This window comes from Corvus kubaryi, unplaced genomic scaffold, assembly GCF_017639235.1.
Source record: "Corvus kubaryi isolate FWS band 111438036 unplaced genomic scaffold, C.kubaryi_AGA036_p1.0 77, whole genome shotgun sequence".
Classification (NCBI taxonomy): domain Eukaryota; kingdom Metazoa; phylum Chordata; class Aves; order Passeriformes; family Corvidae; genus Corvus; species Corvus kubaryi.
The window spans coordinates 1,150,802-1,168,218 of record NW_024582064.1 but is presented as its reverse complement, the minus strand read 5'-3'; the positions used below and the strand labels follow the sequence as shown (position 1 = coordinate 1,168,218).

The 17,417-nt window shown below is 42.2% G+C and overlaps 1 long non-coding RNA gene across 1 annotated transcript; it reads left to right on the top strand.

The window, feature by feature from the left end:
* Window positions 1-5,437: 5,437 nt before the first annotated feature.
* Window positions 5,438-17,331, top strand: LOC121676046. Its single transcript, XR_006020346.1, has 3 exons — window positions 5,438-5,525; window positions 14,964-14,967; window positions 17,318-17,331. It is a non-coding gene; the product is annotated as an uncharacterized LOC121676046 (long non-coding RNA).
* Window positions 17,332-17,417: the final 86 nt, after the last annotated feature.

Here is a 17,417-nt window from a genome sequence, read left to right as displayed (position 1 = left end):
TTCTCTCCTCTGCCCAGCTGTGGTAGGGGAGGGTGAGCGAACAACTCTCATGGCTGCCTGGTGCTGGGCCAGTGTCAAACCATGACAATTACATATGAGGCCATTGAGTCTCCGTCATCGAAAGCTTTAAGGAACTGGTTAGAAAAATTTGCCACTAAGGACACAAATGTAATTGATTTTGCCATGGAACAAAGTGGTGGATTAGGTTCTTAAAGTTCCTTCTGGTCCTAAATTCTCATAACATTACATTTACTTAGGGAGCTTGAAAGCCATAAATATATTAAAGCTGTTAATAACGTCATTTATTTAATTCTGACTTTGGAGTACAATGACCACAGGTCCATCTAGCACAGTGTTCCATCTCCCACAGTAGCCACGGGAGTGGACACTCAGGAAAAAAAAGGACAGGGTAAGCACATACCGACTCCCAGCCTTCAAACATTTTCAAGTCAGGTTATGTGATTTATCTAGTTAGTGGACTCTACAGCATCTCTTCAAAAGTTTTTTCCAGTCTCTCCTTGCCTCTTTACAAATTCCTTGATCCAGAAAGTCATTTGAGGAGTACCACCATAGGTCCACATAGGCTGTCTGAAGAACTAGTTCCTCTGGTTTGTTATGAATGAAGATCTTACTAACTTCCAATATCCTTCATGCTTCTATTAGAAGAGCCAGGGAAAAGTCAATCCCACTCTACTTTTCTCCAGACCTCTTCTTCCCTTCCCATTATGTCATGTGTTTTTCCAAATAAGATTCTTGGATATTCAGTGGATGGGGTTCCTTGCATGTTGTAATGGCAGTCACAGTATACCTCTGACCATCCTTGGTCATCTCTGAATAATTTCAGTTCTGGAGTATCCTGTCCAGATAAATGGACCAGAACCCTGGATTTTTACAGCAGCATATGGACTTGAACAGACTTGAACAAAACAAACCTTTCTGGTCTGTTCTCTCTTTACTTAGTCATTCCTAACCTTTTTTTTTTCTTGAATTACTACTACTAAGTGATATTTTCATGGAACTGTCTATCATAACGCAAAGGTCTTGTTCCTGAAGACCTTTGGGTCAGCTGAGAAATTACCAAGATGTGAAGATAGAATTATTCTTACCCAAATGTACCACTGTACAATTATCTACACTGAATTGCACCGTGTTTTTTCTACAGTCAATCTTTCTGCAGGCTATGCAGTCTCCTTCATCCTTACTGCCTTGCATAACCTCCTATAGTCAGCAAAGCTCTGTCACCTTGCTGATAACCTTCCTTTTTCAGGACATTTAAGAATATATGGAATAGTATGAAATTCTGCCTGTGTTCTCCCTCCTGCACAAGAACTGACCATTTTCCTCCATCCAGTGATGGTCTATCTTACATTCCCATCTTTTAAATAATATTCTCATCCATTTCAGCATCTTCCTTCTTATGCCAGTGACAGTTTTGTGTTGCGTGGTTTTCCCAAAACATCTTAATTTGGAAGTTCTGTCAGATGTCTTTTAAAAGTCCGAGTTGACTCTATCAGTCAGATGATCCTCATTTATGTATCACTGATCCCTTTTGAAGAACTCTGAGAGCTTTATTAACTCTCATTGATAAGATAATTTTGTTCAGGTAGATACTAATTCTCTCTCTTACAATATCTAGTCATTCACCTGGAACAGACATCAATTTTAAGTTGCTGGATACCCTTGAACCTTTCTTAATGATGGACACCACATTTGACACCTGATTTTCATGTACTGAGAAATAGTGAAGAGACGTTACATCCTGCTTTTAGTAGGTATTGCATCCCTCAGTTCTCTTAGAATTCATGGCTAAATCCTTCAGATCCTGGAGATTCATCTGCATTCATCTGCCTTTTGTACCATTACCCCTTCCAGGTATTTCAGTTTCAGAGACAGTCTCTGCCAAGTTCCCGGAATACCCCAAAAGGGCTCTGGAAAGATAATTTCCCTGATTTCCTCTGTGTTGGGTTTGTGTGGCCAGGTTTTGGTAGAAAGGGAGGATTACAGGGGTGGCTTCTGTGACAAGTTGTCAGAAGCTTTCCCTGTGTCTGATGGAGCCAAATCCCAGCCAGCTGCAAGATGGACCCACCACTGGCCAAGGCTGAGCTCGTCAGTGATGGTGGTAGTGCCTATGGGGACATGTATTTAAGAAGGGGAAACAACAAACCCTGCACAACTGCAGCCACAGAGAGAAGTGAAAATATGTGAGAGAAACAACTCTGCAGACACCAAGGTCAGTGCAGAAGGATGGGGAGGAGGTTTTGCCCATGATGGTAATGGGTGAGTGATCTCTCCCTGTCCTTAACTCATGAGCCTTTCATTGTATTTTCTCTTCCCTGTCCAGATGAGGAAGGCTGTGATAGAGCAGCTTTGGTGGGCACCAAAGCACTGTCAGAGTCATCAAACCCCATCTTCCACAGCAAACAAAGAATATAAATTGTTCAGCTTCTCTCCAGTGACTTTCCCCTCCCTGAGAGTTCAGTTTACACCCTTGTCATATTCAGACTCACTGACAAATTTTTCCTTCCTGATGGACTGAAAAAGAATATTGACCAATTTTTGATTCTCAGTAGTTGGGGCTCAGACTCATAATAGTTATTAGAGTGTATCTGTCAGTGTTTATGATACTTTGGTTTGTTGTTTTTTTTTTCACTTGCATATGTCTTTAGCTTTTGGAAGAACACCTTCTTTATTTCTCTTTCCTGTTTGGCCATGACTGCTTCTTTGTACTTCAGGCATGTTCAGTAAATGGTGTGTATTGGCCCTCTGCTGCCTGTTGGGTGTCCTTCTGTAGTCTTCATCTTGCCTTTATGGATTTAATTGTCTCGTGTGCAATTCTTTTTCTGTTCTTGGTACACTTTCTCATTTTCACATAGTTCCCCCATGTTGAAATGAACACAACAGTAGTGGGCATTTTGACCTCTATTGCTCCCCAAAGATATGGAATCCAAGGGTGCTATGTCATTCTTGAAGAGCAATCTTAATGTTCAGCAAGATATATATGTATATATGTGTATATATGCTTATGTATGTGTGTATGTATTCATTATACATAATTGTGCAAATTATATCTATAGGGCAGATGTGGCTGGTAAACAGACAGACAACTGCAAAAGGCCTTCTGGTTTTCCTGGATGTAACCAGACATAATTGAGGGTTCATTTGTATCTGTTCTGATTCCTGAGTTTGCCTGAAATATACACTGATAATAATTAGCATTTGTTGCATGTGGTTCTCAGACCTTTCTGAGTGTCATTATTCCTCTTTGCAGAGCATTTATGAGCCACAGAACAGAGAAGTGGTAAAAGACAGTACCTGTTATTCTTCATTTCACTCTGCTACCTATATTGGCATCGCCTTTATTTATTAGGATCCCAGACTTTGTAAACTACTGCAGGCACTGCTTTCAAATTGCTATTATAATTATAGTTGATTTTATGTGGAAAACATGCCCAGATGAGGTGTTTACATCCTTATTTCCAGTCCTTCTTTCACCTGTATATAACAAATATTTGTGTTGTAACAATGTAACATAGAGTGATTTTCATGCAACAGATATTTTAAGGTGACTTGTTAACTTTTTAAGCATGTTTAGTATTTGATAGCTCATCAAGGCATTCTGATTGAATAAGGTGATACAGACACAACATTCATGTTGTTGGGCCTTTGAGCTCATCAGTGTTCCCATGACTCATGTGGGACATATTCTAGAGAAATCCAGCATTACCTACCAAAACCACTAAAGCATTATCTTTGCGGAAGCACATAGTCCATAAACAATACCTGATAAAATAAGACATAAATAACAGCACTTTTAAATTTTCCAGGGTATAGCATCGATACCTGTATGTATAGATTTGTTCTTTGCTTAATTCTTGTCCTGGGAGATACACAGTAATTCATTTTCCACTTCACCTGTCTGCCTCCCATTTCTCCTATTAATCTATGTTATTCATCTAGTTTTTTAAGCAATATTTTGATACCAAGGCAAGTTCTGTGTCACATACCATCTCAAGCTGGAATATTCAGCAGCTACTCCCTTTAACCCTATTTTACCAGTTTTGTCCCAAGTGCAGCTATGCACATTGCCAGCTGAAAAAAAATAAATCTTTCTTTGTGGGGTTTCCTTGGTGTTTAATGGCATACTACTTCAGTTTCTATGTCAGTGTCACACCATTGGGTGGATGTACAGATTAGGGAGCTTTATGTGCATAAAGGTACCTCATGAGCCACCAAAACCAACCAAGTTGCATATTGTATTTATGAAAGCATCTAACTTCGTGTGCAGATTGGAAAAAAAAAGCCACAAGAAGAGACCTCAAGATTATGAAGTATCATTCCATAAAGTGCAAAGAGACTGAACTGGCAGAGTTAATTATTACTCAGCTGTCCATGTCATGTTGTTAATACATGAAGAGTCCAGTAGAATGCATACTAGCTCTATAGGCCTATATTTTGCACATCATAATTTTATAGCAGTGACGCTGACAAGCCAAAAACTGGATACAAGGTTTCTCCATTTTTTCTCTCTTATGGCTTAGAGAGCTGTCACCTCTCCCACATTGCCTGGTACAGTAATGTCTCGGTTTTGAAAGACAGGTGTCTGCTAAGGAAGGCAGAAGCCCCCCCTTGAAGTGGCAGATATAACCCCTTTTCCCTCTAAGTTATTATATTTTGAAATCAAGGGCCTTTAGGCAAAGATGTGGGAAATAGGAATAACAGTTCTTTACTATATATATATATATATGTATTTAACCAGTCAAACAAAACAACAATAACTATGGCAGTAACAGCAAACAACCACAAACCCAGTCCCAGCCTTCTCAGCTGTCAGGCCCTTTCCCCTTGGGTGCAGTTCCGCTCGCAGCCGGCAGGGGCGCTGGCGGCTCCCGGTGAGCAGGGCAGGTGCGATGGTTCCCCCGCGGCTGCAGGGGGCGCTCCGGAGCGAGCTCAGGAAGCACGCGGCACTGGTGCCCAGGGATCCCAGGAAGGGACGGGACAAAAGCTTCACAAACCCCTGGGCAGCCGATCCCGGACTCTCAGGAACAGCAGGCTGGAACGGCAGGCTAGAGCGGCAGGCTAGAACGGCAGGCTGGAGCGGCAGGGACGAGCACAAATCCTGGGTGGCAGACGAGATGTACCCAGATGGGAAAACCCCACGGAGGCCAGGGCAGGGCGAGCAGGGCTACAGCGTAGCGAAAGCTCGAAGCAGCAGTGGGGCAGGGCAGCCACAGCCCGGTCTCCAGCAGGGCAGGGAAAGCGGCTTTTGGGGTCCCGGCGTTGTTTCCAGCAGGAAGAAAGAAACGGCCGAAAAAAAGAAGCAGCAGCTCCTTTCTCTGCAGCTCATCTCTCCGGACGCTCAGAGCGAACTGGACCCACACCCAGGTGTAGACAAAGGAGTAGCCAGGTCCGCCCCACCCCCCTTTTTGTCTTTCTTAAGTACAGCTATTTGTCCCCTAGCAACATGCATATGGGAGAAAATTCCTTTAATAGGAAAAAAACCTAAGACTAAACTGAAACCCCAACAAGTAATAACACTGAAATTTCACCTCCAAGACATAGTGACAGTAACAGTTTGGTACTCTACCAGTATTTAAAATTCCCTCACAGTCCTTGCTAATGCACTGATTCTTTGCTGTGCTGAATCAGCAGAGCACTGAAAACCACTCTCTCCTCTTAACCACTGACAGAAAGCAGTGCCTTCGCAAGGGCAGAGTCAACAAAAAACAGCATTAGGGTAGACTGACAGTAGCTGTATCAAATCCTATAGGATAGTTTTAAAATTATCCAAAATCACTAACCTTTCACTTCTGCAGCACAAGGTTCAATTCTGCATTTAGCCATGCATGAAAATTAGTTCAGCAATCTTGGGTTAGCCTCCACAGAATCATTCATGTAATTTCCCATGACTGGCAGGTTTTACTGTAGAGAAAGAGTGAAAATGAATTAAAAAATAAAAGTGAGGTTTTGTCAGGTTGAAAAATCAAACATCAATAAATGTGAATGTCAGAATCACAAAAAAAGCAAATTCAGATCTGAAAGCTTGGACCTTCAAGCAACCCTTGAATAGAGTGAATGAGAAGTGGAGTAGAAGGCAAGATCTACTGTAAGCACAATGCAGCAGCCACCACAGCATCAATGGAGCAGTCATGGAAATGGCTGAGTGGGAAGTTTGCACACCCATGGACTGCTGCTGAACTCTACTTCTTCTCCACCAGAAGAGCTCTCAGGACTGCCCACTGAGTACAGCAGGCAGTTCTGGATATCAGACATGCCCTGCAGTTTGCCAAGGCCAGCAGCCCTGCCCCGTCTGTTGCCATGAACTCCAGGGCGCTGCGTGGAATCAAAAAGTTATCAGTCTGTTCCCATGACAGTGAGGAAGACTGCAAGTCCTTCTTTTTCATGAGGGAGCACAACCTGAACAATAAAAATACAAATGAAAACCTAAAAATACACATGAAAGAGAAAAAATTAGAAAAGGATGAAAAGAAGAGTGAGAGTAAAGTGAAGAATTGGTAACACTCATCTGTCATAATCTTGTTCTCGGTTGCTTTGGGTGACTAACGGGAACCTCTCATATGAAATGAACCCAGGTGACACTCACTGAACTACCTCAGTAAGGACAGTGGACAGTCTTGACTCTGTACATACAAATTCTTTGTGATTATCCTTCTTTCCTTATGTATAATTATTCTTTTCTTTGACAATGAAGAGAAGAAATCTGACAATGACAGACAAATACTAAACTTTGTATAGCTAGAATTATTTGAAAGTAACCACACGATGATGCACTGTCATTTCAAGGTTTAAATGGGACTGGCAAAAGGCGGTATCTTTCTTTTGGTGACACAAATCAAGACACATGCCTGATGTAGATGGTTCTCATACATGGTTTCAAAAAGGAACTACATCCTTACATTTGTTTAAACAACATCTGCCTTAAAAGGATATGGATTCTAACTTGGAGCCCTTGTGCATTACTGTGGTGTAAATAGTGTAAAATTCACCTATATCTTTCAGTCACTGCTTTGTCTAAAAATTAAGAGCCAAAGTGAAAAAAAGATAGAGAAACATAAGAGATTGATTGGCTTAACATAAACACAAGCTGCAACTCTCCCTGTAAGATTTAACTGGTTTACTTTAATAAAAAGAGTAAAAGACACTTAGAAAGGGATATTCAAAGCACCCATCACCTCTGCAGCTCTTCAGATTGTATTTAACACTCCTCAGTCATCCTGTTATGTGAGGAATCCACCAAATAAAACTCTAGAAAATCTAGAGCAAGGAAGCTGCTGCTATTTTCATCCAAATGCTTGGATAGAGCTGAGAAAAGATCCAAACATGAAAACCTGTCCATTTCACAGCATAATTCTACCTGCTGTTTACCAAATTTACAGCACAACAAACTCCCCCCTTGCACAATCCCTAATAATTTTTCAGTTGTAGAAAATTTTTACTTATTGTTTTCCTTCCTCTTGGGTGTGTCTAAGACTTTGAGTTTAGGCTGACGTTAGTGTATTTCTTCCCCTCTGGATTCTTGGGAAGAGACAGTGTCACTACCACCAGGAAGGAAATGCCCTGTCACACTCCTATGTTGTAAAATAAAGACAGTCTTTCAGTTCACCTCTCATTTTCTCAATACCACTTCAGGAAATATAATTTTACAAAAAAAGAAAAAATAAAAAAAGGAGCAAAACCTAATTTAACAATTCTTTGACTAAATACACAAGGCACACTAGAACCGAACCCATCACAGCCTTATTTAAAATTGAGTGGCTGAAAGGTGCTGTAGGATTTATAAAAAGAAAACAGATTGTCTTGAAGGCTGATGCCAAATAACTCATTGCCTGGGTTATCACTCTTCAATCAAAAAGTACCCAAAGAAACTACATTAAGTCGTTTAGACAGCAATCACCATGGAGTTAGGCTGGCCTCCCATGTGATGAAAAAGGCAAATTCTCTGACAGTGGTGACTTATTCCTTTTACCACTGGCAGAACTGCCTAAAGAATCATCAAGGCTACAGGTGTGGAAAACATGAGGCCTCTCCAAATTTAAGTGATAAAAATACAAAATATTTTATTACTTTAATCTTTATAATTTATGTTTGGAAAAAAAGATCAACCCCACAATGTCACTTACAGTTAGGCAACCATGGGCTTAATTTAAACTCAGTATTTAATTCCTGTAAGGAAGCTTTCTTCCAGACCATGATCTTTGCAATTCCATTCCCACCTTTGTCTGCCCCCAGTCTTTCTCATAACTAAAGACTTATCTTTTAGCCCTGACAAAGCCAGTATAAAGTATTGGGTGTTTTATTACAAGTTGTAATTCAGTCACTTTGGAGGTGATTTTCTTTCTCTAGTAATGACTTAGTGGAGGAAGCTGGTAATTTTTTTGTTGCACTTTAACATTGCTAGAGAGGTCACATACTGTAAAAGAGAGAATAGCTGTTTAGAAATATTTCTCTGCCTGGCCTGATTAAAAAGAAAATCCTAAAGAAAGTGGAAGTATATTCATTCTCTTGTGTAATTTTAAATATTTGTGTTAAAAACCTAGCATGACCATTGGGGTTTTAAGAGGTCTAGTTTTTTTTCCTGTTAAAGGAATTTTCCCCCATTCTGTTACTAAGACGATAAATCGCTGGGTGCTTGAGAGCAAACAAAAGACCTGGCTACCCTTTTGTGTTTCACCTGGGTGTGGGGTCAGTTCGCTCTAGGCGTTCAGAGAGAGAAGCTGCAGAGAAAGGAGCTGCTGGTTCTTTTTCTTCGGCCATTTTTCTTTTCTGCTGGAAACAACGCCAGGATCCCAAAGCTGTTTTTCCCTGCCCTGCTGGAGGCTGGGCTGCGGCCGCCCTGCTGCGCTGCTGCTGCTTTGAGACTTTGCTACGCTGTAGCCGTGCTTGCCCCGCCTCCCCGACCTCTGGGGGGTTCCCCGCTTGGATACATCTCCTCTGTCCTCTGGGATTTGTGCTCGTCCCTGCCGCTCCAGCCTGCCGCTCCAGGCCGTTCCAGCCTTCTGTTCCCGAGAGTCCGGCCAGACACCGGGGCCAGCTGCCCAGGGGTTTGTGAAGCCTTTGTTCCATCCCTTCCCCGGGATCCCAGGCCACCAGTGCCACGTGCTCCATGAGCTCGCTCCGGAGCGCCCCCTGCAGCCGCGGGGGAACCATCGCACCTGCCCTGCTCACCGGGAGCCGCCAGCGCCCCTGCCGGCTGCGAGCGGAACTGCACCCAAGGGGAAAGGGCCTGACAGCCCAGGAGGCTGGGACTGGGTTTGTGATTGTTTGCTGTTACTGCCATAGTTATTGTTGTTTGTTTGACTGGTTATATATATACATATATATATATATATGTATATATATATATATATAGTAAAGAACTGTTATTCCTATTTCCCATATCTTTGCCTAAAGGCCCTTGATTTCAAAATTACAATAACTCGGCGGGAAAGGGGTTATATCTGCCACTTCAAGGGAGGCTTCTGCCTTCCTTAGCAGACATCTGTCTTTCAAAACCAAGACACATGATCTGAAGAAAAGCAAATTTTGTGGGCCTGATTTCAATTTGAGCAGAGTTTCAGTTAATAATGTAGCACACATAAACCCTCTTTTAACAGTTCATAATATTACACTGAAGACAGAATTGCTAAAGAACTTTGTTAATTTTTCTCCCTCTTAAATCAATGTTACAGACTTCCAGATGTCTTTAATAGAGATTGTTATTAAAAGAAGTATTGCATAAAGTAAATTCAGACGGTTTCATCAGTATTACTTACTCCCACCATTAAGAGCAGAATTTCTCCTGTATCTTCAAATTATTTCATTAATGCCTAATGCAAAGAAACAGTAACTCATCTCCAAACTCTATAAACCTCTGTCAGCATCCATACTGTTCCTATATTTTAAAAAAGTGCCACTGCTTCTATTTACAGTAACTCCCTATTTGTACAGATTTAAAAGCTCCTCTTAACAATGTGTTCTACTAGAAATTTCAGCCTATGAGCATTTTAATTTTAAGCTCGGAAGAAATCCATCTGCTTTTTAAGCTTTTGGGTTTTGTAGTGTCAGGTATTTTTCTGAGCAATGTATCAGCTAATAAATGTACCTTTGAATGTTTAACTGTCTGGGAAATGTTATTAAATATAGTAATTTTTTGCAAGGCAAAAGCCCCACCAAAGGTGGTGTCTCTGGGTCAAACTGTCTATAATACTACATGCCTGAGATAAGTACCTAAGCTACAATTATGCTCCTGCCATAAAATAAGCTGTGTTGCTCTGATATGAAGGTGCATTTCTCTGTCTCCAACAACAGAGCTATTTATTCACCTAAGTAAACACAGATTTATGGGCTACAGATCTCTATTTCCCTCCCACCTGTGCAGGTAACCCGATGATATATAAAGTACAAGAGTTTTCCTAGGTCTTGACCAAATCTTGTCTTCATGTTGATATCAGCATTTTCCCTCTACAGCCTGATTCCCACAGAAACCTAATGCATGGTAAGATGGGAATAAAACAAGTTCTTGGTTTGGGTAAGTAGGAGCCAGGATCTAGGAAAACCTTAAGAGACATCTGGAGACACAATGGGCTTTGGAGTTGGGATTCTCTGGAGTAATTCTACTGAAAGCTGTGAAGTTACTTTTTTAACATATGTAAAAATATGTATATTTAAACTGGGTAAATTAAAGTAGACTTTGGTCCATTAGAGGTACATAATACTCTGTCTTACATACTTGTTGTATGAGTGAGAGAAAGAAAGAAGCAATGGCATAATAGTTAGGCACTAGTTTGGTTAAACCCACCTCCCTGTCACAGACCTCTTAAATGACTACGTCTTTAACTCATGACCACACGTGTCTCAACAAGACACCTTTAAAAGGCTTTCAAACAGGAAAGCTCATCTGAGAAGCTTGTCTAAAGCATCCCAGTTTTAATATCCTCTACTATACTCTGGTAGTAAAGCAGCCATAACAACCTTGAGTTATCTCCCAGACTCAAGCTTAGCTGTACTTGCCTAGCAACACGTAGGATCCACATACAGCACAGACATTGCTTGAAAGAACTGCTGATGTTGATTAGGTAGCCCGTAATTAATCAACACTTTGTGATGTAAGATAACTCACCTGGATGGCCTCAAGAAGTTGTCCACATCTGAGAAACAGAGTAAAAGAAAAAACCCCAAATATATGCAAGTCACAGTTCTGCTGTACCCCTAAATATAATCTTGCACAGCGGGTAGCCTTGCCCACCTTTTCTCTATGCACTTCGGCTGCTTCTTCTGTTAAAAACATAAATCACAGTTGCCTGGAGGGGCCAAAATTTAGAAGGATGCCACCACAAACCAGGGAGTTGATGACTGACTCTAACATTTGAGAATAGCTCTGAGTAAGCTGCTGCTTTTCTGTCACAAGTGGGATTATTTTTTCCCCCTGTAGGTAAACACATTTCATAGCAATATACTCTGTTGCTATTTAGGATTCACTGGCCACTTTCATTACAAATGTTCTTTTCCTGAGACTTATAACCAGAGCTTTTGTTACAATGTCCACTGCCAGACAAAATTTGCCTCATTCTGGCTTTCATCACAAAACCAGCACTATAAGCCACCTTCACTGAAATTCTTGCAATTCTTTCGGCAATCTTGAGGTGATGTTAAAACAGTAGATAGCTTAAGGTCAAGTGTCAGCAAAAACCCTCAACTACAAATTGATCTGGCTGTTTAAAAATTTAAAAAGGAGGAATCCTCTGTATTCAAAGAAGAATTGAATTGAGTGGAGGGTTGAATCCAATGGTAGAAAGCAAAGCAAATGTTTGTGTGAACCCCAGTGAGAATCAAAATAGCAGCATTTTGCACTGCTCTATTTATAACTCTATAATTTTAAATGGTAATACCAAAAATAGTTATTGCAATATGTTAGCTCAATGTAATTTTTTCTTTCCAAAAGAGATAAATTAGCCTAATTTTTCTTTTTTTTTGGTAGAGAGTAGTAAAATAAATAACAAACGTTTTAGAGGGTTTTTTTTGTTTGTTGCTTAAGTTTTAATCCTTTGTGGCAAGAGTTCCTGGCATCTGAACACGGTCTTTCCTTTATCTGACTTCATTTAGGATCTACATCTATCATGGGACTTTCAGAAATACGTAATGATTTAACAAGGCAGCTAGTTCAAGTGGGGGATAATTAGGCTTTCACCCTCCCCTTCACTCTGTGCCATCATTTTTTACTCTCTCCATCTCCATTGTACCCTTAAAAGCAGCGGATCTGCAGCCAAGCATTGAGCACTCCCCACAGCCAACTTCCTCTGAAGCTCCAGTGTGTAATTACAACCAGCTGCTGAGGGCTGCTGAGAGCAGGGCACTCAGCACCTTCCTGCCCAGAACTAGGCCCAGGCTTTCGGAGCCCCCAGGATTGGGGAACCCCCAGGCTTTGCTACATGGACACCCACAAGGAGGTTCCCACACTATGGTAGTAGAAGTTAAGAGAGAGCCACATTCCAACTTAGCCTTCAGAGATACTAAAAGGACTGGGTATTTCAGACTCCCTCCCCCTTTTCTCCTTCCCCTAAATCCATCTGTTTAAAGGGAAGAAAGCCGGCTGCTGCTCCGAGTGACCCACTCCTGTGCTGCTCCCTCCCTGGCTGACAGCCGGCACTGCACATCCCACAGCGCTGTGGCGGGGAGCTGTGCATCCCCACAGGGTCAGAAACCGGAGATTAAGACCCTTTTTGAATGCTGTGTGCTAGCTCCTGTGAACTTCACCGGGACTGCAGGATTTTTATTTTCTAAAAAGCAAAAGCCTCGCTGCCAGTCATCAAAGTTCAAGATAAACCTAAATGGTGTCCTGAGGCGTGTGAGACTCGGGGACAAAAGCAAAGTGGTGAAGCAGCAGAGGAGGCTGTGTAGGCACTGATACACACCTGGACTGGCTACTTCTTTGTTCTGCCTTTTCAATTTCTGATAACCTCTGAAACTTAATTCCTTATTAGTATTCCTGAAGAAAAATGCAAATTTCCATTTGTCCACCTTCAAGGATGGACCTCAAAATTCTAATCTTGACCTGTTGGAAGGAGCAAGCTCATCTGACTCTTGCATTTTAAGCAATTTGTGATTCCCAGTGACTTAGCTATAGGATTTGCTAAAGGAAATTTCTTAGGCTTCTACCTATGAACAGATTTAACAGACGAACAAAAATGTTTAGGGTCTCATACACCTCATGTTACATAGCACTAACAATTGAGTGTGAGAAATCAAAGGAAACTGTCATGTAATTAGCACTGTTAGTGCCAGATCTGTCCTTTTCTGACTGAATCACAGAATAGCTGAGGTTAAGAGATACTTCTAGAGATTGTCTGCTCCAAGTGCTCTGCTCCAAGCCACAGGTTCAGAGGTGTGTTGAGTTTTGACTATCACCAAGGATGGAGACTCCACAACCTTTCTGGGCAACCCATGCCACTGCTTGGTAATTAGAGACAATCCTTTACTTCTCTCTGTACATCTTTGAGAAATAATAACCATAATAACAGCATTTTTACAATTTTCCTTCAGAAAAAACCTGCAATTTCAGGCATGTTAACCATGAAAAAAGTCACTCTTATAAAAGTTACTCTCAAGAAAATGAACTTAAGGTGGAAGTGCAATAAATAGTGAAAAAATCCTTATTAGCCCACAGACCAAAGCAGAAGTGGTATAAGACTGTAATGACACAGGCTAGGCATGGATAGCTGTTCTGATTAAAGGACAAAGCATTAGGAAAGAACAAGCATGTTAGAGATGTCAATACCAAAAGGTGACTGGAATTACTTAGAATGCTTCAAGGCAATAAATCTTCAGCAAATGGAATGTACTTAAGGAGAAATTTAGGTCAAATTGCAGGAAAAGATTTCTAATGGTAAAGTACAGAAAGTTATGGAGTATTTGCCTGAAGAAAAAGGCATGGTATATCCCTGAAGACTTTTAAAATACACTGGAAAAAGCACTGAAGTATTTGGTACACAGTAATTCTACACCAGGAAGCAGAAAGGCTAGATGATATAACCGGGCTTTTCTATCTCTGCTTTCTGTGATTCAGTGGTAATTCCACTGGCCAGTTCCAGTTTCAAATACAAAAATCCAACATCAGCTGTAAGCACCCGCTGTTAGAAGCAAATGTTGTAGAACTTATCCCTTCACCCCAGCACAGAATACAAATGCTCTTCAGAAATCAAAACAGATCCCATGTTTTATCTTACTTTTATTTGAATATGCCTATATTATGATGAAAACATTAAAACTGTGAACACTCATTGTGTTTGTACTTAGAGCAGGGTTCAGATGTGTTCAGCCTGGGTACTCACACTGAAATTTCCAAAGTTTGAATGGAAATTATACAGATACTGTTTAATTGAGCTGGATTCTGTAGGTACTGTTATAATGTCGCTCAGCACGAGGAAGAGGGATAGATCTGAGATTCTGTGAACTTTCAGAGGCAGGCTTGCACTTTCTTACTTTCTGGTTTGTTTTTTTTTTTTTTGTTTTGTTTTTTTTTTTTAGCTGTTTCTGGAGGAATAAAGAAAAAAATGTAGTATATTTTACATAGAGTCCTCTAAAAATCTTACTCTTTTCACTTAACATAACCACTATGTGGTCTTGATCTCAGGCTTGGAAAGAGATGCAGCTATCTTGATTCCAAAATCCACACAGGCCCATGCTGTTCTTGGAAAGCCCTTGTTCTACCCCAGTTGATCACAGGTGATTAGCAAGGATTGGGCCTGCAGTCCTGCTAAACTTTATGGAATAGATTAATTACATCCATGGTACTTAAAGCGAGTAAGCATTGTAAGACTGGATGAAAAAAAATATGCACAGAGTGCCTTGGCACTACCATTTCAGGAGTGTGCTTTTGAAGAGATTTGTCCTGACAGTTTCATCCAGGCTGTTTCAATCCATGGAGCAGTTTGAAGTCGGATTAGTTTCAAATGAAGCTAAACTGAAAGATGCGTTCCAGCCATTACTGGACATTCAGTCCACTGCTCCAGACCAGAGCTAGCACAAAGTGAAGTATCCTGAAAAGCACATAGCATGGTCATCCAGCACCACCTAGATTCACTGTACAGATCCACTCCCACTGCATCCCACTACTTCCTAACGCAGATATAGCCCTACCGTCTCTGACAGCCCTCTTCCCAAAAACGATGGTCTGACTAACAAGACCGTTAGGAAATTAATGGAGAACATGAAGCAACACCATGGACACTACAGGTTTGGCTCATCAGTGACTCTTTATTTCTGATCTTCCTGATCTTCTGATATTCCTGAATCTAGCCTTTTTGATTATTTCAGCACTTCCACTAAGTGAAGTGTAAATTCTGGGAGACGGATGTGCCCCCGCACACCATTCAAAGCACGGAGCAGGAGCACTGAGTCTCCAGCCTTTCCACGCTCCGATCACCAGCAGGCCCTTTCCAGACCCGCTCCCGCTCCACCGCGCACCGTCACTCGCTCCGCGCTGCCGCTGCAAAGGCGCTGGCTGCGCCCGGAGGGAGCGCACGGCAGGGCGGGACGAGCCCCCCGTTTCAAGCTGCGGCGCTCCCCCGAAAAGGCTGTGCCAGGCCGGTCGAGCACCTCTCCCGCCGGGTGCTGGCAGCGGGCACGCCCGTCCCGTGCCCGGCGCTGCCCAACCCGGGATGCCCTTTAACCAGCGCACAGCGCCGAACCCCGGGCTGCAGGGAAACCAGACCTGGAGAACACCCGCCGCAAGCCGCAGCTAAGCTGCGGAGTGGATCTTCCCGGAGCGGGGCGCGCTCCTCCGGCACCACACACCGTGTGCCAGGCCGGGGCTGTCCCCGAGGAGCTGCCGGCGGAGAGCCGCCGCCTCCCCAAGCCGCTCCCGCCGCTCCCCGGGCGCTGTGACCAGCGGGCCCCGCTGCAGGGGCGCCACCTGGGGGCCAGCGGCGACACCGCGCCCGACCCGGCCCGGGGGGAGTGGCTGAGGAGCAGCTTCCCAGAGGGAAATGACTGGCACAAACGGGCAGGGAGAGGGCAGGTCCAGCATGAGCGGCTGTACCATGGTCCCTGAAACTGATGCAGGAAGGCGGGACATAATACGCCACACATTAGTGAGAGGATTACCTTTCATTTGAATAAAATTTCATATAAAATGTTTTGACGAGAACAAGTGAAAACAATGAAGAGAAACGGCAAATAAAGTAAAATACAACACCTGTTTATCACCTACCAGATGCTGCAGATTATCCTTTTCTCTTTTTTTGTGGTCACCCCAGCCCAGGAAGACAACAGTCAAACATGCAATGCTGCCAAAAGTGATCCTGTCACTGAGAGCACTCAACACACAAAAGGAGATCAAAATGCCTTGGCTTGTAGGGCCTTGTGATAGTGAAAAGGGACAGGGCTGCTCTTTGCACAGGTATCAACACTGTTGATACAGTGCAAATGTTGAGAATGTTCTGTTATGAAAACAAGTTAATAGAGTTCAACTGGATCAAATATTTCACCACCCTCGGATGGTAACAAACATCCTGGAATAATCAACATGGTGTAGGCAAGAAAAAAAACTTATATTTGAAGAATTTATAGAAGTAGTTTTTTCATGGTGATGGTTGCTGTAATGATGGCTTGGGTGGGCTCTATGCTTTATGTTCCTGTTACCCCTATCTATCCAGTCGAAAAAGGATGAAGACAGCCTGATTCTAAAACTGCAAACCAAATGTCTTGTGACAACTGCAAGGTGGGTACATAGAGGCCAGGCTGGAACTGGAATAGTAGGAAAGCCTTTCCACAGAAAAACAGGTCTTCAACTATCAGGACAAGCAATGTGAATCAGCAGAGTCACTTGTGGGGGGGAAAAGGCAAACATATTTGGTGTACAACAGGAAATTACTCTGTGAGACAAGTGAAGTAATCCTTCTGCTGTATTCATCACTAGTAAGGCATCAGGCTTCAGTGCAGCACCTTGGTCTGGGCACGTTTCAAGAATGTTGTTAACTGGAAAAATCAGCAGGGAGCAAAGAGAGTGATCAGAGGGTTAGAAAACACAGCCTACAATGAAGGATCAAAAGAACTGCAACTGTTTTATCTCCAGATGGGAAGACTGAGGAGGAGTAAGGCCACCGTTTTCAAAGGAAAGGAGTAATTTGTTCTGCCTGCCCATTGTGAACAAGTAATAGATTTAAATTGCAGCAAACTTTACTAGTGATAAGCACAGGGAGACATTGAAACATATTGCCTGGAGAGGTTGTGGTGTATTTGTCACTAGAAAACAAATTAAACAAACATATTTTGAGACAGATATAAAAAAAAAAGAACTCATATTGGGGATTACCAAAAAAAGTTTATAGCTGCCAGATATCCCTTCCATTTCTTTTACTATTATTTTATGAGAGGAAAAAACCTTTTTTACTTGAAACACAAAAAAAAAGGGGAACAACATT